This window comes from Sciurus vulgaris (genome assembly GCF_902686455.1).
Source record: "Sciurus vulgaris genome assembly, chromosome: 8".
Taxonomy (NCBI): Eukaryota; Metazoa; Chordata; class Mammalia; order Rodentia; family Sciuridae; genus Sciurus; species Sciurus vulgaris.
Window position 1 is genome coordinate 60084415 of NC_136468.1, and position 26783 is coordinate 60111197.

The 26783-nt window shown below is 35.3% G+C and overlaps 1 long non-coding RNA gene across 1 annotated transcript in view; it reads left to right on the forward strand.

Moving 5' to 3' along the window:
- Positions 1-26783, forward strand: part of LOC306668070 — an 84114-nt gene that overhangs the window by 50360 nt on the left and 6971 nt on the right. The window contains exon 2 of the long non-coding RNA XR_013765723.1: positions 9327-9445. This is a non-coding gene — a long non-coding RNA (uncharacterized lncRNA). The remainder of the gene's footprint in view (positions 1-9326; positions 9446-26783) is intronic.

Sequence of the window (26783 nt, forward strand, 5' to 3'; positions counted from 1 at the left end):
TAGGCTCTTTTCATATTATTGATTGTTTCCTTTGCTGAAGGAAGCTTTTTAGTTTGAATCCATCCCATTTATTGAGTAGCAAGATATAAAATCAACACCCATAAATCAAACACATTCCTATGCATCAGTGATGAAATCACTGAAAGAGAAATTAGAAAAACTACCCCATTCACAATAGCCTCAAAAAAAAAAAAAAACTTGGTAATCAATCTAACAAAAGAGGTGAAAGGACAATGAATACTACAGAACACTAAAGAAAGAAATTGAAGAAGACTTTAGAAGATGGAAAGATCTCCCATGCTCTTGGATAGGCCAAATTAACATTGTCAAAATGGCCATACAGGGTTGGGGGTTGTAACTCAGCTCAGTGGTGGAGCATTTGCCTCATATGAATGAGACACTGGGTTCAAATCTCAGCACCACATAAAAATAAATTAAATAAAGGTATTGTGTCCATCTACAACTAGAAATATTTTTAAATGGTCATGCTATCAAGTGTTATACAAATTTGATGCAATTCCTATGAAAATCCCAGTGACATTTTTCATAGAACTAGCAAAAGCAATCATGAAATTAATTTGGAAAAATGAGAGAACCAAGATAGCCAAAGCAATACTTAGCAAGAAAACTGAAGCAGGAGACTTTAAGCTATACTACAGAGCTATTGTAATTAAAACAGCATGGTATTGGAACCAAAATAGACATGTAGACTAATGGTACAGAACAGAAACACAGAGACAAACCCACATAAATACAGTTATCTTATAATAGACAAAGGCACCAAAAACATTCACTGGAGAAAAGATAGTCTCTTCAAAAAATGGTGCTGAGAAAACTAGAAATCCGTACGTAACAAAATGAAATTAAACCCCTATCTCTCACCCTGCACAAAACTCAAAGTGGCTCAAAGACTTATGCACTACAAGACCCTGTGCCTAACAGAAGAAAAAGTAAGTCCAACTCTTCACTGTGTCAGCTTAAGAACTAACTTCCTTAACGAGACTCCTAAAGTGCAAGGAGTAAAATCAAGAATAGAGAAATGGGATGGATTCAAACATACTGACTTTTTAAAATTATTTTTGGTGGTGAACATGATGATGATGTGCATGACTGACATTACTGAACCCGACTCTCCACAATGCAGAGCATAAATAAACCATTAAATGTGCTAGAGCAATTCTGAGTGTGTAACATGAAATAAACCTGCAGAGGTTACAAATTATGTACTCTACCTTTCAAACTCTAGGAAGCTATGTTGAGGCTGATTTCCCTAATATACAATAACTTCTAGTTTGAGGTTTTCGTAGTATTTTTTCTAGTTCTAGATTTCTCCTTCTGTAACACATGTGTAATCAAGAGATTTTAAATATGGTTCACCCCTTCACGTGAAAGGTCCAGAGATCTAAAACTTATTCTTTCATCATAGTAAAGCTATTGAAAAATTACTGCATTTTCAGACATTTTCTTCTTAACCTATTAAACTGGACATATCCAGTGACTCAGGAGGCTGAGGTAGAAGGATCACAAGTTGAAGGCCAGCCTCAGCAACTTAGTGAGGTTCTTGGCAACTTAATGAGACCCTGCCTCAAAATAAAAATAAAAAGGACAGGTTGTAACTCAGTGGTTAAGTGCCCCTGAGTTCAACCTTCAGTAACAAAAAAAAAAAGATAATTAGTAGACATGGTGGCTCACACTATTCAGGAGACCAAGGCAGGAGGATTGTAAATTTGAGGATGTCCTAGGCAACATAGAGAGACCATCTCAACAAAGCAGAAGAAAATAAATGGAATGGCACTCAGTGATAACTATCTACCATGTACAAGACTCTGGGTTCGATCCCCAGCACTGTAAAAAAAAAAAAAGATTATGCTGTATGCATTTATGAATACGTCAAAATGAACCTCACTATTATGTACAACTATAATGCACTAATAAAAATTTAAAAAGATAATTCCACTTATGGTGGCCACATCACAGAATTTTATGAAAATAAAAAATGACAATTATGAGATGACATTTTCTAAATTGTGAAACAGACAGTGGTGTGTTCATTATTATTGTTATGATAGTGTTTCCTCAAAGTCATAGATCAAAAATATGTATCATATTTAAAAGGAGCATGTGATCACTTATAAATCCACAGCATAAATCAAGAATTTAAAAGTTAACTATTTTAGTGAGATGAATTCTAATTAAAATAGTTAAATATATTTTTGACCAAATAAAATCCCACCTGAATATAACGTATTTTAGTTTTGCTACATATTACAATCATGAGAGAGTATAGGGGTGATAAGATTAGAAAAGGATAGGATTCAAATTGTAGAGGATTTTTCATACCTGTTTAGGATATTTGTCTTTGTTCTAAGAAAGAATTGGGACTCACTGACTGTTTTACAATTTAAAATGTCAATTTTAAAAGATTAATATTACAACTATGTCTATAACATACTGTTAGGTGAGAATTGAAGAAAATAAGGCCAACTATAACAGGTAATAGATACAGAATGCCTGCATGCAAGGTATGAATTATAACTTTAAAAAAATGTTTTCAGTTGTCAATGGACCTTTATTTTATTAGTTTATTTATTTATTTATTTATTTATTTATTTATTTATTTATATATGGTGCTGAGGATCAAACCCAGGGCCTCACACATGCTAGGCCAGTGCTCTATCACTGAGCCACAACCCCAGCCCATAACTTTTAATAATGTTTCAAACTTAACAAGAAATTAATGTTTGTAGGTACATTTAAATAAAATAGGTAAATATGAATTATGTTTTATTTTTTAATTTGTTGCAAATAAGTTATCCTAAGTTTGTAAAGTCAGTTGTCTAGAGCAGTCCATTTACCTGTTAAAAGATCCAACCAAAGATATGAAAAGTTGTGCTCCATTTGTGTACAGTGAGTCAAAATGCATTCCACTGTCATGTACAGCTAATTAAAACAAAACAAAACAAAAAGATCCTACTAAATTGCAAACAGATTTGCTGAGATAACTTCTTAACTCCCACTTTAATGAATTCATTTAATTTTGAAAAAGCACTTACCTAAATTTCCATTAATGAATAACAGTGTTTTGATTAAGTACTATGTATTTATCTGTTTATCAACATTTTAGAAGTATGATTAACCAGAATCTATAATCTAATACAGATTAATCTTTATTGTCTTGACTTCAGTATAATGATGGCCAGTAATATCAGGAACTATCAAACTATAAATATAAATACACAAATACACAATCACTCAGTGGCATTTTTTTTTATTATTATTATTGGTACTACATTGGCCTATACCCAATATAAGTGAATCACAGCAGCCGAGAAGGGATCAAGGGTACAAAAACTGAAGCAGTGAGCCAAAATTTCCTTTAGGAAAACCAGAATAACATTAAGGTATTCTCAATTATATTCAGTAACAAAGAAAATGACATATGGGCAATACCATCTTGGAGACAGAGATCAAAATACAATCAAGAAAGCAGGACACATTACAAGGCCAACAGACAAGAGTGAACAAGCCTTTGAATTAAGCTCACAGTGACCATGGCACAGAACACTGAGCTTTTCGTCACAGCTTTTAAAACACAAAGATAACATATAGTGACTTTACAGAAATTCACGTTAACTGACTACTTCATATGAAATCCATTTGGCTTGTTTGTCTCTTCATGAGTAATGAAATTGCATCTAAATTTAGCTGTGCCATGAAATTGAACCACACATATTAAATAATAACTGGCATCTATTGGCATTTTTAGGAAAAAGCTTGTTAATGTACTCAATCTCTATTAGATGCAATATGACAGTTTATTCTACCTATTTTTAAAAGATCAGCTGTTTATGCAAATCAAGATGAGTTCAAGTATATATTAGTTTCAATAAGGAAATTTCCATTTACCAATGATTCCTTAACACAAATTCAAGTATGTTTAAAAGGTTTATGACACTAAGAAACATCAGAAGTGGCCTTAACTAGCAATAGGACATAATGAGGATGTTAATTTAAAGAAAAAAAAAAAAATCCCTGTCCTAACAGCTGATACCTGCTGTGCTCAGACTCTCCACACTGTTGCTTCTCACTTAAACATAGGAATGACTGATGTCAGTAAAAATAGTTCTTGCTGTTAGATGGCAGTGGATAAACTTCACAGTTACCAGCCAAATATCAAGTATTTGCAAGCTCTCATTTCTGTTGCTGATTATCCAGTGTAGTTTTATAGCCCTGAAATAAGAGTAAAGTTGGAAGCTCATTGGACATGATTTAAAACAAAATTCTCAAGGTTGGTTAGAGGTAGGAACCAATCATTCTAAAAGTCAAGTTGGCTCAACATAGAGTTGCAGGCAAGATAACCCAGAAAAGGCAAAGCTGATATGGAAGTATGTTTGTGTATTTTAATAGAATTAAAAGAGGAAATGAATAGCTTTACAACATTAAATGAAACAAGGTTAGTGGACTTAAAAAATAATTATAAATTTTTAATTTGTACGTTTTGTGCAGGAACAATTAAATATAGACAACTTAACCCAATCTAAATTGATTCATAATCTGTTTAAAAGGATTCTTATAGCAACTAAATTGCAGAAGGATTCTTGTTCTATGTCTACATAGTGTTTAAAAAATATGTATGGAAAAATTATATACATAATATTTACCACGCAAAATTGTAACATATTATTGATGTATAATATATATAAATTATATTTATAAATTATATAAAATGTATATACATCTATGTATGCAAATACATGAAGCCAAGTACCTGAGCTTTTACTCAACATAACAACAAATAATTCAGTTGATTTACTTTTCAGTTGACCCGTGTAGGGAACTAATCAAAGGAATAAATGGGTGTTATAATTGTAATAACAGTATCCAGCATCCAAAATTTGTTGATGACTTGCTCATAGTAGTTTCTCTGAATTGCTATTCAGTGTAATTTTTTTTGTAAAGTGAGCATAATTTAGAAATCCCAGTTTGGGTTTTTAATTTGTTTTTAGAAGACTTTGCTAGCAAGAGCAGGCCATAGGTGACTCTGAGCCTCAGGTATAGTTTTGACCTTTTCCCTCTTACATGTCTGACACGTTATTCCCCTTTCTAGTATAGCTTGTTTCTCAGAATATTCTTCCTTCTTAGTGTTAACAGATTAATACAGAATTGAAAGAACAAGTAAGTAAAGCATTGTGAAGGGAAAAATTTCCTGACAAGCAGAAATCTAATTAAATTCTGGTAATTAACAAAAGCATGTTCCTTGGTTTCCATTTCTTCATGTGTAAAGTTGAGGTTAAATATCATACTCTCTGAGGTTCTTCTAGTTCTGTAAACTATTATTTCAGTGAATGAGAAAGGATAAAATAAGTTAGCAAATATTATTGAAGCAATACTTACTACATCAAAATGGCCATACTTTTTCACAGAAACTAATGTGTCAATTTCAAAATAGCATAACTCCATTTCTATCCCTATTTAAAGAAAAATGTAGAATGTAAACTGCAAAGTTTGCTAGAATCCATGTAGAACTTTTGAAATCCTGTGGTACTAGACACTCCTATGCCTGTGTCTCATCTTACCAAGTGTTTACAAACCACAGCTCTTTTTCTAGTGGAAATAGCACAGTGTTTATCAATTATCACAGCAAAAATTTCAAATAATGGAAGAAGTATAGAGATTAAATATTAAAAGATGGACATAGATCACTGAGGTACATATATGACTCACATACTGCCAAGTGTGGGAAATTTTGTCATACTTGCTATTAAGTTGTCCTGCCACAGTCTCATGATTGCTGATGGAAGATGGGAGAGTTCTGAGTTAAAAACAAAGGACCCTTCTTCATTGCAGCAGTTGGTTACAGAATATCAGCCTAGAGGTCTAAGCCCCAAACCTCACAAGCAAATTTGAAGAGGGACAGATGTTACCCTTATATGCAGTGGGTACCATTATTTAAGAGGAATCCTAAGCTTAGGGAACAGACCCTACATAATGGACCATAAGTCTGATTGAACTTTGCCCTATAAAGTAACATTATATTTATTATGCACAACAATAAAAAATATTTTTGCTTCAAAGGGAGATACTATTTCCACCTTCGAAGACTGTTGTTCCCTATACAAACATCCTTGGCAAGATTGTCTAGTACAAACTATCAGCTCCTCTGTAAGCAAAATGTACAGAATCTAGAGCCCAATGGTGAATTACTCCCAACAATATGTTAAATCGAGCTGTTTAAGGATGGCTAATCATCAAGGCTGCATTAGAGTGAAAATGTGTTTAAAACTATATGAACCATTTATGTTTTAGATATTTGTCATAATTAAAATTTGGAACAGTAGTGATAAAAATAAGGAAGACAAGAGTATCGTTTAACTCGACTATTTGTGTAGAGTTGACTATTACCTCATCAGCAACCTCTGTTTTACCAAAACCAATGGTCAATCCTATTCTCTCCTTCTACCTCTCAGCAGCCTGACAGTGTCAATTTCTTCCTAGCACATTTCTTTCCCTTGATCTCAAGACTCTACAATGCCTTGGGTTTTCCTCTCAACTTATGGGTAGCTCCTCTCCAGAGCTCCTTGGCTAAACTTTACTCATATGAATAAATTGTGAAGTTTAGGATGTCCTTAGAATTTTTAGCTCCCTTCTCCATCTGTCTTTTTTTTTTTTTTCTAGATGATCTCATTCCATCCTACAAATTAAAGTCAAATCCATATTATAATAGCCCAAATTGTATCTGTGGATAAGAGATACAATTTCCAGATTTCCAGATCCCCTAGCTCCTATATCTAATTCTCAGTTCATATTTGTAGTAGGAGTGTAATCAGAATGTCAAATTCAACATGTCTGATAAAGAGCCCTTGATTTTCCCCAGTCCAGCAAGATCTGTTTCTCCTCAAGATTTCATTTCAGTTAATGGCACTAATAATAATCCAGTTGCTGTGGCTCCAAACTCAGAAATTAGGTTTGACTTTTCTTTACACATCCCTGACACACAACTAACTTATGGGTCATGTCAGCATTGCCCTAACATGTATCCACCAGCTCCTCTTCCTCTTTAACAAACTGCTTTGGTCCTGGCTCTTATCATCCCTTGCCTGCCCCACTATATTTGACTTTTTAAATGCTTTTATTTTTGCCTCTCTCTGCTTCATTCTTATGTGGCAACCAGAGTGACCATATTAAACTGGCATAAAATTTTCCAAGTGTATACATCTCCCACCAACTTCCAATTTTCAATAGAATAAGATCCTGGTTCTTATGGTAGCCTTTAAGACCCTGTAGATTTAGTCAGTGCTACTCCTGGGCCTTCTTTTTATGCCACTCTTGCAGATATTCCCTGAACTTCATCCATACTTTTTTCTTATTTCCTCAAGCACATCAACTTTTTCCCATCTTGGATCCATTTTACTTGTTCTTCACTGGAATTTCTTTTCCCAGATTTCTGCAGGGTTGCATCTTTCTCATCAGTTAGTTTAATTTTATCTCAGATTTTTTTGGGTTTCCCACTCTTTCCAAATCAGTCACTCACTATAGCACTTTTAGTTGCATATTCTGCAACCATTCTTCTTTGAATATAGAACCTTGACATTATTCACATTTCCTTACTACCCAGAATGTTATTTTCTGAAAATGATGACACCTGAGACTTCCTTCACCGTTTGAGTCCTGAGGCTATCCAGGTATACAGGACTAAAAAATGTTCTGAAAATGACAAAAAGAACTTCTATAAATGATGAGGTAAACTCTTACATTAATCATCTAGGACTTTCTAGTTCTAGTTCTAGTATGTAACTTCATGTAATGTGAGATAATAAATGTCCTTGTGGACAAAGATTTGGGGATTTCCTCCTATAACTTGAGACTAGAAACATCTCCACTGCCATGTTTGATATTCATTGTCCTAATTTTTCTCAGCACTTTTCTCAAGAAGGACAAGACCTCAGCTGTCTTGTCATCACTGAACATACAGCACTCAGAGTGTGGCACAGGCCTAGCGGACACTCAGTAGATGTTAATTAATTAATAAATGAGTGAAACCATGTCTGAAGGAACTTATAGTATTCTCAATATGTCTTAAAACTAATTTATTATATCTTATAATTTTATAGGTCAGGAATTCAGTCAAGGCATAGCTGAGAGATTCTTCTCCATGTTGTATTGATGGAGGTCTCTTAGTACCTTTCAACTGCCAGACTGGGTTAAAAGGTGGTGTCACTCACAGATTTGAGTTTGGGTAAGGATGAAACGCTGAGTTTAGCTGGCCTATCTACCAAATGCTTACATGTGGCCTTTCCAGCATTTTGGTCTCACAATAGTTGGATTTCTTAGATGACAGCTAAGGAGTCCTAAAAAGTAAATGTAAGGGGGCTAGGGCATAGATTCCAAGCTTCTTTAAGTCTACTCTTGAACATCCCATTCTGCTGGTCAGGACGCTCAGTCAGTAAATCAGCATGAGCTTATGGTACCTTAAAAGGAACTTCTAAAAACATCACACATCTTCACACATGCAATAAGCACAATAATCCTTTGAAATACATTAGTGTGCTTTTCTCTTTCCTCTTTCTGTGGTAGGTAATCTTTCCTCTAATCAGTTGTTTACTTTGTAGAAAATTTAGGCTATTACAGAAAGAAGTAACTCTTCAGCTTTCAAGAACAAAAGTAGAGAGGTTTCAAGGTGGCAGACTAGAGGGTGGCTGCATTTCAGATTGCTCCAGGACTCAGAATTCAAAAGAGGAGATATTGAGAGACTTGGGACCAACTCAAAGCAGCCGGGTGAGTCTCTCCCATTGGGGAGGCATCCCGGATGGGGCAGTAGTCCCAGACTACAGGGAACTTTGTGAAGTAGAGCTGCCCAATGAAACACCCCTCCCCCCCCCAGAGCAGTGAACTCGGACAACTGGGAGCATCATAGAGGAGGCCACTCAGCAGAGCGCTTGGACTCAGAACAACCACTGGGGCTCCAGGCGGCTGCCCAGAGGAGGAGGTGCGTGGGGAGCTGTGTGGACTCAGAGCAACCACTCCTGAACACGGGGCCGAGGGGCCTGCCCGGAGGAGGAGGAGGAGCGTGGCGGGTCACTTGGATTCGGAGTGACTGCCCAGGGCTATGGGTGGTTGGCGAGAGGAGGAGATGTGCAGTGAGTTGCTTGGACTCCTAGCAACACACCAGAACACCTGGTGGCTGCCTGGAGGAAGAGGCATGAGACAGGTCGCTGGGACTCCGAGCAACTGTATGGGCTCCAGGTGGCTGCTCAGAGGAGGGGCCGCATAGCCAGGTAATAGGTGCACAGCAGGGTTCCAGGACCTAGGAGGCTTCTTGATGGAAGAGCCACACAGAGATAAGCTGAGAGGTGGAGCGAAGGTTCCAGGACTTCGGGCAACTTCTCTGAGGAGAGGCAGCCTAAGGAGACTCATCTGAGAAGGGTGAGACTCCCAGGCCCAGGAGGTAGGTCCAGGCCCCTGGGAACCTTGTAGAGGAAGGCAGCCCAGCCCAGGTGGTAGTTGTGGATTGAGGGGAACTTCTAGGAGGGGGACTGACCAGCGAGACCTCCCCACCAGGTGAGTCTTCCCTACTAGGTGAGGTTTTCCCACAAGGATGGTAAATCCAGAGACACAGGCTCAAACAGGCCTTGCCTCAGCCCACAGCCTAGTTCCCCTTTGGATGACCATTGGTCAACAAGTGGAGGCAACTCTGCCACTAGCAGGGAATATACCCCTCCTGAAGGCCACCACCCCTAGAAAACCAGCTTCCTTGTGGAGCACCATATTATCAAATTCCTCCAAGAGTTCAGGCTACTGAAGGTTAAGAGGGGATATACTAGAAATCTTCAGGGACATTATAAGTCAATAGAGGAAATCTAAATATCTTAGCAGTCCACTGATACCTGAACAATATGAGAAAAACAAGGGAAGAAAATGCCCCAAACAAATCTAGATGTTACATCACTAAAATCCAATGACAGCATGGCAGAAGAAATGACAGAAAGGGAGTTCAGAATGTACATAATTAAAATGATCAGGGAAGCAAACCACGAGATGAAAGAGCAAATGCAGGCATTGAATGATCGCACCAATCGACAGTTAAAAGAGCAAATACAGGAAGCAAAAGATCATTTCAATAAAGAGTTAGAGATATTGAAAAAAAAAAACAAACAGAAATCGTTGAAATGAATGAAACAATAAACCAAATTAAGAACTCCATAGAAAGCATAACCAATAGGATAGAACACCTGGAAGACAAAACCTCAGATATTGAAGACAAAATATTTAACCTTGAAAACAAAGTTGACCAAACAGAGAAGATGGTAAGAAATCATGAACAGAATCTCCAAGAACTATGGGATATCATGAAAAGGCCAAATTTAAGAATTATTGGATTGAGGAAGGCTTAGAGAAACAAACCAAAGGAATGAACAATCTATTCAATGAAATAATATCAGAAAAGTTCCCAAATCTGAAGAATGAAATGAAAAATCAAGTTCAAGAGGCTTATAGGACTCCAAATACACAAAATTACAACAGACCCACACCAACGCACATTATAATGAAAATACCTAAAATACACAATAAAGACAGAATTTTAAAGGCTGTGAAAGAAAAGAACCAAATTACATTCAGGGAAAAACCAATAGGAATATCAGTAGTTTTTCAATCCAGAGCCTAAAAGCTAGAAGGGCCTGGAACAACATTTTTCAAGCCCTGAAAGAAAATGGATGCCAACCAAGAATCTTATACCCAGCAAAACTTACCTTCAAATTTGACGATGCAATAAAATTCTTCCATGATAAACAAAAGATAAAGAATTTACAAAAAGAAAGCCAGCATTACAGAACATTCTCAGCAAAATATTCCATGAGGAAGAGATGAAAAACAAACAAGCAAATCAGGAAAGGGAGGAATTATCCTAAAGGAATTGTCAAATAAAGGAGGAACCAAGTCATGTCAAAAATAAATAATGAATAAATAAATAAATAAAATTTTAAAAAGCACCAAATGACAGGGAATAAAAATCATATCTCAATAATAACCATGAATGTTAATGGCCTGAATTCATCAATCAAAAGGACATAGACTGGCAGATGGATTAAAAGAAAGATCCAACAATATGTTGCCTACAAGAGACTCACCTCATAGAAAGAGATACCAATAGACTAAAGGTGAAAGGATGGGGAAAAACATACCATGCACATGGACTCAGCAAAAAAACAGGAGTATCCATCCTCGTTTCAGATAATGTGGATTTCAAGCCAAAACTAGTCAGAAGGGATAAAGAAGGACATTTCATACTGCTTAAGGGAAGCATAAATCAGCAAGACATAACAATCATAAATATCTATGCCCCGAATAGTGGCTCATCCAAGTATGTCAAACAAATCCTTCTCAATCTCAGAAACCAAATAGACCATAACACAATAATACTAGGTGATTTTAACACACCTCTCTCACCACTGGACCGATCTTCCAAACAAAAATTGAACAAAGAAACCATAGATCTCAATAACAAAATCAATAATTTAGACTAATGGACATTTATAGAATATACCATCCAACCAAGAGCGAACACATTTTCTTCTCAGCAGCACATGGATCCTTCTCTAAAATAGACCATATATTATGCACAAAGCTAATGTTAGCAAATACAAGAAGATAGAGACACTACTTTATTCTATTAGATCATAATGGATTGAAGTTAGAAATAAATGAAAGAGTAAAAAACAGAAACTACTCCAACACCCAGAGATTAAACATATGCTATTATATGATGAATGGATAACAGAAGATATTAGGAAGGAAATTTAAAAATTCTTAGAGGTAAATGAGAAAAAAGAAACATCATATCAAAATCTTTGGAACACTATGAAAGCAGTACTTAGAGGAAAATTTAGTTCATGGAGCACATTCAATAAAAGAAGTAAAACTCAACAAATAAACGACCTAACACTACAGCTCAAAGCCTAGAAAAGAAGAATAGGCCAACACCAAAAGTAGTAGAAAACAGGAAATAGTAAAACTCAGAGCTTAAATCAACAAATCGAAACAAAGAAACAATACAAAAAGTTGACCAAATACATAGTTGGTTCTTCGAAAAAATAAACAAAATTGATAAACTTTTAGCCACACTAACAAAGAGAAGATGAGAGAAAACCAAATCACTAAAATTTGGAATAAACAAGGAAATATCACAACAGACATGAGTGAAATACAAAACATAATTAGAAACTATTTTGAAAATCTATACTCCAAGAAATAGAAATTTCCAAGACATCAACAGGTTTCTCGAGACATATGAATTGCCTAAACTGAACGAGGAGGACATACACATTTAAATAGACCAATTTTAAGTAATTAAATAGAAGAAGTCATCAAAACCTACCAACAAAGAAACTCCAGGACCAGATGGGTTCTCAGCAGAGTTCTACAAACCTTTAAAGAAGAGCTCATTCCAATACTTCTCAAAGTATTCCATAAAATAGAAGAGGAGGGACCCTCCCAAACTCATTCTATGAAGCCAATATTACCCTGATACCTAAACCAGACAGAGACACATCAAGCGAAAGAAAATTTCAGACCAATATCCTTAATGAACATTGATGCAAAAATTCTCAACAAAATTTTAGCAAATTGCATACAAAAACATATTAAAAAGATAGTGTACCATGATCAAGTGGGTTCATCCCAGGGATGCAAAATTGGTTCAACATCAGGAAATCAATAAATGTAATTCACCATATCAATAGACTTAAAGTCAGAATCACATGATTATTTCAATAGATGCAGAAAAGCATTTGATAAAATACAGCATCCCTTCATGCTCAAAACACTAGAAAAAATAGAAAAAATAGGGATAGTGGGAACATTCCTTAACATTGTAAAGGCCATGTATGCTAAGCCCATGTCTAATATTATTCTAAATGGTGAAAACTGAATGCATTCCCCCTAAAACTGAAACAAGGCAGGGATGCCCTCTTTCACCACTTCTATTCAACATTGTCCTTGAACTCTAGCCAGAGCAATTAGACAAACCAAAGAAATTAAAGGGATACGAATAGGAAAAGAAGAACTCAAACTATCCCTATTTGCTGATGATATGATTATATACTTAGAGGAACCAGGAAATTCCACCAGAAACTTTAGAACTCATAAGTGGTTTCAATAAGGTAGCAGGTTACAAGATCATTGCTCATTAAATCCAATGCATTTTTATTACATAAGTGATGAATCCTCAGAAAGAGAAGTTAGGAAAACTACCCATTCACACTAGCCACGAAAAAAATCAACTACATGGGTATCAATCTCACAAAAGAGGTGAAGACCTCTACAATGAGAACTACAGAACACTAAAGAAAGAAATTAAGAAAACCTTAGAAGATGGAAAGATCTCCACTGTTCTTGGATAGGACGAATTAATATTGTCAAAATGGCCTTACTACCAAAAGTGCTATACAGATTCAATGCAATTCAAATTAAAATCCCAATGACATACCTTACAGAAATAGAGCAAGCATTATGAAATTCATCTGGAAGAATAAGAAACCAGGATAGCTAAAGCAATCCTTAGCAGAAAGAGTGAAGCAGGGTTTATTTGCAATACCAGAACTTCAACTATACTACAAAGCAATAGTAACCAAAAACGGCATGGTATTGGTACGAAATAGAAAGGTAGATCAATGGTACAGAATAGAGGACATGGACACAAACCCAATAAATACAATTTTCTCATACTAGACATAGGTGCCAAAAATATGCAATGGAGAAAGATAGCCTCTTCAACAAATAGTGCTGGGAGAATTGGAAATCCATATGCAACAGAATGAAACTTAAACTCCTATCTCTCACTGTGTACGAAACTAAACTCTAAATGGATTAAGGACCTCGGAATCAGACCAGAGACCCTACAGATTATAGAAGAAAAAGTAGGTCCAGATCTTCAACATGCCGGTTTAGGACCAGAGTTCCTCAACAGGACTCCCATAGCACAAGAAATAAAAGCAAGAATCAACAACTGGGATAGATTCAAACTAAAAAGCTTTCTCTCAGCAAGGAAACTATCAGGCAATGTGAAGAGAGAGCCTACAGAGTGGGAGAAAATCTTTGCCACTCATACTTCAGATAGAGCACTAATTTCCAGATTCTACAAAGAACTCAAAAAAAACTCTACACCAAGAATGCAAATAATCCAATCGACAAATGGTCTAAGAAAATGAACAGACACTTCACAAGAAGAAGATCTACCAAGCAATCAACAAACATATGGAAAATTGGTTCAAAATCTCTAGTAATAAGAGAAATGCAAACCAAAACTACCCTAAGATTCCATCTCACCCCAATTAGAATGGCGATTATCAAGAATACGAGCAACAACAGGTGTTGGCGAGGATGTGGGGAGAAATGGTACACTCATACAATGCTGGTGGGTCTGCAATTAGTGCAGCCACTCTGGAAAGCAGTGTGGAGATTCCTTAGAAACTTGGAATGGAACCACCATTTGACCCCAGCTCTCCTACTCCTTGGCCTATACCCAAAGGACTTAAAGTCAGCATACTACAGAGATACAGCCACATCAATGTTCATAGCTGCTCAATTCACCATAGCCAGATTGTGGAACCAACCTAGATGTCCTTCAATTGATGAATGGATAAAGAAACTGTGGTATATATATACAAAGGAATATTACTCCACCATAAAGAACGATAAAATTATGGCATTTGCAGGTAAATGGATGAAATTGGAGAATATCGTGCTAAGTGAGATAAGCCAATCTCAAAAAAACAAAAGGACGAATGATATCACTAATAAGTGGATGATGACACATAATGGGGGGTGAGAGGGGTTAGTGTCAGGCGTAGAGTTAGGGTTATGGAGGGGGACAAGAATGGAGGAAGGAAGGACTGTATAGAGGGTAAAGAGGGGTGGGAGGGGTGGAGGGAAGTGAAAAAATAACAGAATGAATCAAACAACATTACCGTATGTAAATTTATGATTGCACACATGTATGCCTTTATGCCATGTACAAACAGAGAAACAACATGTATCCCATTTGTTTAATAATTTAAAAAAAAGTAACAAAGTAGAATATACATCTTTGAGTGTCTTACAATGACAATCACAGTCTTCTAAATTCTAGGCCATTTTGAAAAAGAAAAGAATTTTCTAACCTTTTGAAACTTCCATTAGCATGTTGGGATCTCAGCCTTCCTTTCTCCCCCTACCTGGCATGCTCAGGTGTGGCTGCGGCAAAGTAAAAAAAAAATCAACAAAGACAAGTGGCGGGAGGCTGGGGGGGAATCCATAAATTCCATGAAAAAGAGAGGTCGGTGGAGTAGAGGAATGAGAATTGAGGAAGGGAGGAGGGAAGACAAAAGGAAGAAACAGAGAAATGACTCTGACCAAACTTTCCTATGAGCACATATGAATATACCACAGTGAATTTCACCTTTATGTATATTCATGAAACACTACGTTAAAGAAAAAACTATAAATAAAAAGAAAGAGGGGCTGGGGATGTAGCTCAGTTGGTAGTCCTGGGTTCAATCCTCAGCATCGCAAAACAAAAAAAAGATCAGTAGGGTAATGAAAAGGAAAGGAAGGGAGAGAGAAGGGAAAAAGGAAGTTCTGGGAACTGAATTGGAGCAAATTATGTTCCATGCTTGCATAATTATATCAAAATGAGCCTTAATATTATGTATAACTAAAGCGAACTAATAAAAAATTAGATTTCAACAAGATTTTTTTCCATACACAAGGCCCTTGGGTTCAATCCCCAGCACCTCCAAGAAAAAAAACAAGTTTTTTCTATCTGTTGAGGGAGATGAATTAGAGAGGTGAGAAGAAGCAGGGAGAGATCCTGAAGGATGTGGAAAGTGAAAGGAGGGCGGCAGCTAGGGCAGGTGCCCCAGGGCAGTGGGAGATGGGTGTGAAGGGTAGAGACTTGCAATGAAAGGGCAAATACCCTGCAGGAAGAGCTTCTCTAGAGGGCGTCAGCAGGAAGCCACCAAAGGGTCAGGGCCCACTGAGGAGAGGAACCATGACACAGTGGAAGTCGGCAAGGATTCAGGGAAGAGAATGGATCCAGGGAACAGAGTGTCAATCCAAGGTATGCTGTACCCTTTGGTCACAAACATATATTTGTAGTCCAAACCTGAGTTTTGAACTTTCACAATACTATTCAATTGTCTGCTCAACATTTCCACTTGGGTGACAAATTAGACACTTTAAATTGGCGTGCTTCCTTTCAATTTCACACTCAAATAAGAAATTTTCTATTCCTTACCTTAAACCTACTCCTCCTGCCTTTTCTATCTGAATTAGAGTTCACTATACCCTATTGTTGAGCTCAAATTCTTAGGCACTAGTCTTAATCCCACCCTTAGGCTGATACTCAATTTTACCAACTTCAAAATACATTCAAAATGCAGTTGTTTTCTACTCATTTCCACTACTACCTCTACAAACCATTCTCCTCTCTTGCCTAGACTGGAGATTCTCCCTGATTCTAGTTTTGCCCACCTTAAGTTCATTTTGTTCACACACACACACACACACACACACACACACACACACACAAGTCAGTATACTTGCAAGAGATTATGCCTCTCTGCTGCCTGAATTCTACTGTGGCTTCACAGTGCTTGATACCTCTCATTATGACTTAGGAGGTCCCATTTCCTCTGATTCCTAAGTATTCTCAAATACACTCGCACTTATTCTTGTCTGGTCCCTTGTCTAGACACACAGCCAGTTAGCTAACCTTCAGCAATGTGTATACGGTGGAAAAAAATAGTTTTTCAGGCATAAGACAACTCCATTACAGATGACAGAAATCAGTAATTATCAAATATTGTACCATCTTTTAACAAAAAGTTCTGGAACATGATGATACCCTGGCAAATATTATATGAATAAATTTGGGGCTGCACTAGATTTTTAAAAAAATAAATGAATTGTATGTTGTTTTGGATTTCTTCCAAACTCTTTCAAAGATTTATATAAGCCAGCCAAAATCTTCATGATTTGCAGGCAACTATATTGTGGGGAAATCAGAAACAGTATACAGAACTCATTTAAAATAAAGAACTAAAGAAAATGCATTTTTCTTTATGTTTAACATAATATTGAAATTAACTGAATGATTCAAATGCATGAATTTTCAGATTCATTACTTTTAAAATTATCATCACTCTGGTTTGAGGACATAAAAGAACATTGCATTGTCTTACCTATGATCATTCAATAGAAGTGCATACATTCTGAATCTGTAAATAGATTTGAGCTAATTGACCTAACTGGCTAAGATCTCAATGTTATTTTAAAAAGTGTGGAGATTTTCTCAAATAAATTTAACAAAGATGGTACAGAATTATTTTGAAAATACATTTTTAAAAGGAGATAGCATAGCAATTATTTAAGGTTTAGGTTTATCTATAAAAGTTGGCCATTGCTACTTACGACCTAGACTCAAAATTCAGTCAAAAAAGGTCAAGGTCCACTGCTTTGAATATAAAGTTTGTGAGGGATCATTTCTCATTATTAATAAATGTATGAATCCTCAGCACCACAAAAAAGGGAAATAAAACAAGAAATTTATCATTGTGTAGGAAGCATAAGATGTATTTGCATGAAATATTATTTATGCAGACTACAATTGCCAGGAAGTATTATAGTATCTTTGACCTATGCTCACAAGATAAAGTTGGCTACCTTAAGTATGAGTTGAGCTGACCATGGAAGGATATGTCACAGTTGGATATGGAACGACAAAGTGGTTTTGACAAAGACAAAGGATCAAGAAAACACTGTGCGTGTCTGGAATTAGTAGGTAGATGTATTTGCTAGGATGTTTGACTGCATGTGAAAGAAACTATAAAAGTAAGATTGAATTTGACTGTGGAGAATATTAAATGCCAGATAGAGAAGTATGGCTTGCAAACATTTTTTTAATATTTTCATTCCTTTCTTATATTACTACATCCATAAATCAAGTGTCAACTTAGGATCTGGAGCAATTAAAAAGTGATGATGTTTACTTGAAAAAGCGTTGTTCCTTACTTGACTCTTCTTTTACCTGAGAGGAAATTTTGAAACAGTGGATTGATGTAGAACTTTTAAATACTTGGTTCATAATGATGATGTACATGTCTTTTTCATCAGTCTTAAAATGAACTCACATCTCTAAAGGAGTAGTTTGCATTGTCCTGTATCATGCTTGCCAGTTGAAACCTCCACTGAGATGGTTCCTCAGTATTAAGCGTGTGGTGGACTTCTGTGATGTTCCTGCTCAGTATCTTTTCCTTATACTTCACTCCTGTTTGTTTTCTCCACTGTACATAATTGGCAGAATCGCTAATTAATGTGCCCTGGCCATTCCTGTCCATGAGGGGAACACATGACATAAGACCAAATTAAATGTCCTGTCCTTGGAATCTGATGCCTTAGCAGTATGGCACATTGTGAAGCAGAATATCTCCATTTGTTTCTGTTATCTAGGTCTCCAGGACCTATTCTGATTTCTGTGCACTAGAATACTGGTTCTTTAGTTTTCTCTTCATGAAACAAGCTGTCTTATATGTGGGCCAAGAAATTTATTTTTTCCTCACATTTTTATTGGTGCATTATAATTGTACATAATGATGGGATTTGATACATACTTGTACATGCACACAATAAAACAATATAATTTGGCCAATATAACTCCCCAGCACTTACCCTTTCTCTCCTCTCCCACCTCCTGGTCCTTTTTCTCTACTGATCTTCTTTCGATTTTTAGGAAATCCACCCCCAACTTTAAAAGAAAACATAGAAACCTTGACCTTCTGACTTTGAGCTACTTCGCTTAACATGATGGTCTCTAGTTCCATGCATTTTCCTGCAAATGCCATACTTTCATTTTTCTTTATGACTGAATAAAACTCCATTATGTATGTACATCACATTTTCTTTACCCATTCATCACTAGTGGGCACCTAGGCTGGTTCCATACTTTGGCTATTGTGAATTGTGCTGCTATAAACATGCATATGAGTTATTACTATAGTGAGATGACTTTAATTTTTCAAGATAAATACTGAGTGGTATAGCTGGATTCAATGGTAGTTCCATGCCTAGTCTTTTGAGGAAATTCCATGCTGATTTCCACATTGGTGGTACTAATTTACAATCACACCAACAGTGTAAAAGTGTTCCTTTTTTCTCCACATCCTCTCCAACATTGATTATTATTTATATTCTTGATGACTGCCATTCTAACTGATGTGAGATGAAAAACTCAGTGTAGTTTTGATTTGCATGTCCCTAATTGCTAATAATGTTAAATATTTTTCATGTATCTTTTGGCCATTTGTATTTCTTCTTTTGAGAAGTTTCTGTTTAATTATTTGCCCATTTATTAATTTGGTTCTTTGATTTTTTGATGTAAAATTGTTGAGCTCTTTGTGTATTTTAGATATTAATCTTCTGTCAGAAGATTAGCTAGCAAAGTTTTTCCTCCTATTCTGTAGGTTCTCTCTTCACATCCCCAATGGTTTCCTTTGCTGTACTAAAGCTTTTTAATTTGATGCTATCTTATTTATTACTCTTGGTATTATTTCCTGAGCTCTAGGGGTCCTATTGAGAAAGTCATTGCCAGTACCTGGAGTGTTGACCCTAATTTTTCTTCTAGAAGTTGTATCATTTCTGGTTTTCTGGTCTAATTCTGAGGTCTTGGATCCATCTTGAGCTGGTTTTTGTGCAGGGTGAGAGATAAGGGTCTAGCTTCATTCTTCTAGGTATGTCAAGAAATTCATTTTGCTTAAGTCTTCCACAGCATTTCAACAACTTTACAACTAAAAATTATTGGGCACTGGCACTTCTAATAGTGCTTAGGTTATTTTAGTATGACGTGCTACTGTTGATGGGTTATACAGAGATGCTACTAATGTCTTAAAGGCAAAATGACAACATAATTCATTATCTTAAAGTATCATTAAAAATTAATTTGTGACAATGGGTGTAAAAAAAACAGGACACAAGTCTTACTCTTATAATGCATCTTGTGTAGATGACATCAGATAATTGATTTGAGTTCACATTTTAGCTTTTTTTTTTTTTTTTTAAGTGGTGAAAAGGAGTAAGCTGGTCATTGAGCAATCATTTGGTTCTGTGAAAATTTGAGTATACCACCCCTAAGACTCTGGAATAGTGGTTTGCCATTTGTGGAATTTATGTGGCCTTATCTTTCAAGTATCATTGAGATGTTTAAAAATTGTTGCTGAGGTTGTTAGTATAGCCAGTATAGCATTTCTTTACATTTTGCTGAATATTTAATTCCTGTGTTTTCTATAGTGAACAGAGGCACAAAAATAAAGCATAAACAACAAACAGAAAGTTTGGGTTAATGCTTTCCAGAAAGCATAATCTGTAGGAAATAGTTTACTGCTGAAATCCTTTTAAATATATTACATGCAAACCAGGACACTAGCACTTTATTTTTTTCTTAAAGAACAGAAAATGGGGATGGGGATGTGGCTCAGTGGTAGAGTGCTTGCCTTGCATGTTTGAAGTCCTGTTCAATTTCCAGTAAAACACACACACATGCACACACACACACAAAAGAATAGATAATTCGATGAAATTCTTCAAAGAGTGAAGTTGACCGTGCCTACAATATGTATATGTATACATAGATATGCGCTGATCAAAATTCCAATAAATACAGATATTGTGAATAATTTATGTCATAACATAGGTTTTCCATATGCCAAAAAAAGAAAAGAAACAAAATATAAGTATAATTTTTATTTAAAGAATAATTGTAAATTCTATTTAGTAATTTACTTTTAGCTATTTTCCCTTCAGAATGTTTAAGCATACATTTCTGCTTCCGGGAAGCTTATTCCCCACTTTCATAACTATAACTATAAATTATTTTTCAGGTTTCAGCTTAAATATTTCCTCAGCAAAGTCTTCCCTTATCTGCTCAAATCTAAATCATATACTTCCATTCTAATCTTCAGTATAGCCTTAATTTTCCTTTACTGCAGATATTTGAAATCACACATTTTTGTATTATTATTCATCTTACGTTGCGTTAGAAGAGTAGAAGTTTCCTGAGAACAGAAGTACTATCTGTTTTGACTCAGTAGATATTCATGTAAATTAATGAAACCTTCAGCTAATTTCTAAAGCAGCATATTTTTTCTTGGTTATATGTTGATTCTGTGCCAAGAGCACATGAGCAAAGATGGAGTAATGCACACAGTCTTCTATATGACTAAATTTGCTTCAAAAAATATGTGCAGCACCCAAGTGTTATCACCATGAAGTATTGTATGACATGTTGGCACTATTTGATTTCCCTTCCACCAGAATAGCAAACAAATGACATAAAAAATTGAAAAAAAATTACTTATTCCTTACCATATGATAATTAAAACTAAGGCAACCTTTATATTATTAGACCAGAAACTTGTACAGAGTAGAATACAATGTGACCTAAAAATGCTAGTATTGATATGGTATCAACCCATAGTAAATGCTTAAACTCTGAATCTTCCTCCCCAAATTAATAGGGGTAAAATTATGTTATTGGAAAAATAAAGTTTCCCACAGCCTGTGTTATTCTCTTTAATGACTCTTAGGGAAAAGTTACTTGGGCTGTTGTTGGCGAAATACTATACTCTACAAATATATTCTAACTTTTTTAAGGGATCCATGTAATTCTAGTGGGACTATTTTTCACATGCTTAACTCACATTTTGGCAAAATCATGCAGTATCATACTACCATAGATTATTAAATGTTAAGCCAAAAAATTTAAACACACAGCAATAGCAGACTTTTTCATCCTTTTCCATTTTGTAGAAAACTGAAATATATTCATTCTGGCTTCCAAATAAGAATTGTGAAATGGGTATGCTTGTTCTTATTTTGCCAGGTATATAGTCTTTTACCTTTTTACTATTATTTTAAAATTTATTTAGGGGACTGGGGATGTAGTTCAGTTGGTGAGTTCTTGCCTTGCAAGCATGAAGCCCTGGGTTCAATTCCCAGCACTGAAAAAATATTTATTTAGAAATGAGGAACATTCACAAGAATGTCAATTACCTTTTCCCTCCATGAAGATCTTGTGAGTATATTTTGGAGATAGAAAACATTCCAAAAAGTACCTTAATAGAAAAACAGATAGTTTGAATCTATGAATACCATGCAGACAGTAAAATCAACCCAATTTCTTTCCATGATTTTGAAAGTAGTTTAGCACAGACTGAAAAATGCTATGCATCAATTTAGAGAGGCGGTTAAGTCCCTTAGTATTGTACTGCAAAACAAGTTTTAACCCAAGATGGTTGAAACTACTGTGAAATGACTAAAAAGGGAAATTGCAGTATTGGCATAAGGCCACTAGAGGGTGAAAGGAAAAACAGCCACAATTCCACAGGAAAATATTTCTACACACACTACATTTAATAAATATGTGACAATTTGTCACATTTAAAAGCACTTAAAAAAAACAGCCATACTTAGACTTGGAGATAATTTATAAACAGGGACAAATTGACAATTTGATTTGAGACAAAAATCATAGCTCTTATGACTTGACCGTGACAGGCATTTTGTTATCTATTTTAAAGGAATTTATTTGAAAACAAACTAAAAGCTAAGGCTACCTTTTGTTTCAATTGTGATTATTTTATCACTTAGAGAAATTAAGTACATTTAATTTAAGAAAACAAACCAATATATAATTAAATGTATGATGTCTATTATTCAAACATAACCATACTTTCTGTAACAGAATAGAAATCTCCTGGCAGTTCACTCAGGAAAAATGTTTAGATTGATTATAATTCATGATAAATTCCAAGCTCACTTTTTAAGTGTCATAAAGACTCACTGGCTTTTTAAGTATGTCTCCATTTTAGTCAAAAACTAGACTTACTTACATCAATTTGATTAAACCAATGAACCATCATTTAGTTTTTTGGGTTTTTTTTTTTTTTTTTTTTTTTTTTTTGTGGTGCTGGGAATTGAACCAGGGTCTTATGCATGCCAGGCAAGCACTCTACCAACTGAGCTATCTCCCCAGTCCTAGTTCTTTTTCTTTTTTTAACCTAAAACTGCTCCTGGGAAATGTGTGTTATTTTGTGCATATGCTTCCATTTCAAATTTTCCACGCATTCACTTCATATTGACTTTTTAAAAAAAACTGTTCTAATTAGTTATACATGACAGTAGAATGCATTGACACATCATACATAAATGGAGTATAACTTCTCATTCTTCTGGTTGTACATGATATGGAATCACACTGGTAATTTAATCATATTGTAAATAGGGTAATAATGTCTGATTCATTCTACTATCCTCCTACCCCATACTATACTCCCTCTCCTCCCCTCACTCCACTCTGACAAATCCCAAGTACCTCTGTTTTTTCCCTAGCCCCTTATTGTGAATTAGCATCCACATATCAGAGAAAATATTTGGCCTTTGGTTTGGGGGGAATTGACTAATTTTGCTTAGCATAATATTCTTCAGCTTCATCCATTTACCTGCAAATTCCATCATTTCATTCTTCTTTAAGGTGGAGTAATATTCCATTGTATATATATATATACCACAGTTTCTTTATCCATTCATCTGTTGAAGAGCACCTAGGTTGACTCCATAGCTTAGCTATCATGAATTATACTATAAACACTGATGCGGCTGTATCACTGTGGTATACTGATTTTAAGTCCTTTGGGTATAGACTGAGGAGTGGGACAGCTGGGTCAAATGGTGGTTCCATTCCATGTTTTCTCAGGAATCTCCATACTGTTTTCCATAGTGGTTGCACCAATTTGCAGTCCCACCAGCAATGTATGAGTGCACCTTTTCCCCACATCCTCAACAACATTTATTGTTGCATGTATTCATGACAATTGCCATTCTGACAGGAGTGAGATGAAATTTTAGAGTAGTTTTGATTTGCATTTCTCTAATTGCTAGAGATGTTGACCATTTTTTCATATATTTGTTGATTGATTGTATTTCTTCTTCTGTGAAGTGTCTGTTCAGTTCCTTAGCCCATTTATTGTTTGGGTTATTTGAGGATTTTTTTGATGTTGAGTTTTTAAGTTCTTTATATATCCTGGAGATTAATGCTATATCTGAGGTGTGTGTGGCAAAGATCTTCTCCTATTCTGTAGGCTCTTTTCATATTATTGATTGTTTCCTTTGCTGAAGGAAGCTTTTTAGTTTGAATCCATCCCATTTATTGAGTAGCAAGATATAAAATCAACACCCATAAATCAAACACATTCCTATGCATCAGTGATGAAATCACTGAAAGAGAAATTAGAAAAACTACCCCATTCACAATAGCCTCAAAAAAAAAAAAAAAAACTTGGTAATCAATCTAACAAAAGAGGTGAAAGGACAATGAATACTACAGAACACTAAAGAAAGAAATTGAAGAAGACTTTAGAAGATGGAAAGATCTCCCATGCTCTTGGATAGGCCAAATTAACATTGTCAAAATGGCCATACAGGGTTGGGGGTTGTAACTCAGCTCAGTGGTGGAGCATTTGCCTCATATGAATGAGACACTGGGTTCAAATCTCAGCACCACATAAAAATAAATTAAATAAAGGTATTGTGTCCATCTACAACTAGAAATATTTTTAAATGGTCATGCTATCAAGTGTTATACAAATTTGATGCAATTCCTATGAAAATCCCAGTGACATTTTTCATAGAACTAGCAAAAAGCAATCATGAAATTAATTTGGAAAAATGAGAGAACCAAGATAGCCAAAGCAATACTTAGCAAGAAAACTGAAGCAGGAGACTTTAAGCTATACTACAGAGCTATTGTAATTAAAACAGCATGGTATTGGAACCAAAATAGACATGTAGACTAATGGTACAGAACAGAAACACAGAGACAAACCCACATAAATACAGTTATCTTATAATAGACAAAGGCACCAAAAACATTCACTGGAGAAAAGATAGTCTCTTCAAAAAATGGTGCTGAGAAACTAGAAATCCGTACGTAACAAAATGAAATTAAACCCCTATCTCTCACCCTGCACAAAACTCAAAGTGGCTCAAAGACTTATGCACTACAAGACCCTGTGCCTAACAGAAGAAAAAGTAAGTCCAACTCTTCACTGTGTCAGCTTAAGAACTAACTTCCTTAACGAGACTCCTAAAGTGCAAGGAGTAAAATCAAGAATAGAGAAATGGGATGGATTCAAACATACTGACTTTTTAAAATTATTTTTGGTGGTGAACATGATGATGATGTGCATGACTGACATTACTGAACCCGACTCTCCACAATGCAGAGCATAAATAAACCATTAAATGTGCTAGAGCAATTCTGAGTGTGTAACATGAAATAAACCTGCAGAGGTTACAAATTATGTACTCTACCTTTCAAACTCTAGGAAGCTATGTTGAGGCTGATTTCCCTAATATACAATAACTTCTAGTTTGAGGTTTTCGTAGTATTTTTCTAGTTCTAGATTTCTCCTTCTGTAACACATGTGTAATCAAGAGATTTTAAATATGGTTCACCCCTTCACGTGAAAGGTCCAGAGATCTAAAACTTATTCTTTCATCATAGTAAAGCTATTGAAAAATTACTGCATTTTCAGACATTTTCTTCTTAACCTATTAAACTGGACATATCCAGTGACTCAGGAGGCTGAGGTAGAAGGATCACAAGTTGAAGGCCAGCCTCAGCAACTTAGTGAGGTTCTTGGCAACTTAATGAGACCCTGCCTCAAAATAAAAATAAAAAGGACAGGTTGTAACTCAGTGGTTAAGTGCCCCTGAGTTCAACCTTCAGTAACAAAAAAAAAAAGATAATTAGTAGACATGGTGGCTCACACTATTCAGGAGACCAAGGCAGGAGGATTGTAAATTTGAGGATGTCCTAGGCAACATAGAGAGACCATCTCAACAAAGCAGAAGAAAATAAATGGAATGGCACTCAGTGATAACTATCTACCATGTACAAGACTCTGGGTTCGATCCCCAGCACTGTAAAAAAAAAAAAAAGATTATGCTGTATGCATTTATGAATACGTCAAAATGAACCTCACTATTATGTACAACTATAATGCACTAATAAAAAATTTAAAAAGATAATTCCACTTATGGTGGCCACATCACAGAATTTTATGAAAATAAAAAATGACAATTATGAGATGACATTTTCTAAATTGTGAAACAGACAGTGGTGTGTTCATTATTATTGTTATGATAGTGTTTCCTCAAAGTCATAGATCAAAAATATGTATCATATTTAAAAGGAGCATGTGATCACTTATAAATCCACAGCATAAATCAAGAATTTAAAAGTTAACTATTTTAGTGAGATGAATTCTAATTAAAATAGTTAAATATATTTTTGACCAAATAAAATCCCACCTGAATATAACGTATTTTAGTTTTGCTACATATTACAATCATGAGAGAGTATAGGGGTGATAAGATTAGAAAAGGATAGGATTCAAATTGTAGAGGATTTTTCATACCTGTTTAGGATATTTGTCTTTGTTCTAAGAAAGAATTGGGACTCACTGACTGTTTTACAATTTAAAATGTCAATTTTAAAAGATTAATATTACAACTATGTCTATAACATACTGTTAGGTGAGAATTGAAGAAAATAAGGCCAACTATAACAGGTAATAGATACAGAATGCCTGCATGCAAGGTATGAATTATAACTTTAAAAAAATGTTTTCAGTTGTCAATGGACCTTTATTTTATTAGTTTATTTATTTATTTATTTATTTATTTATTTATTTATT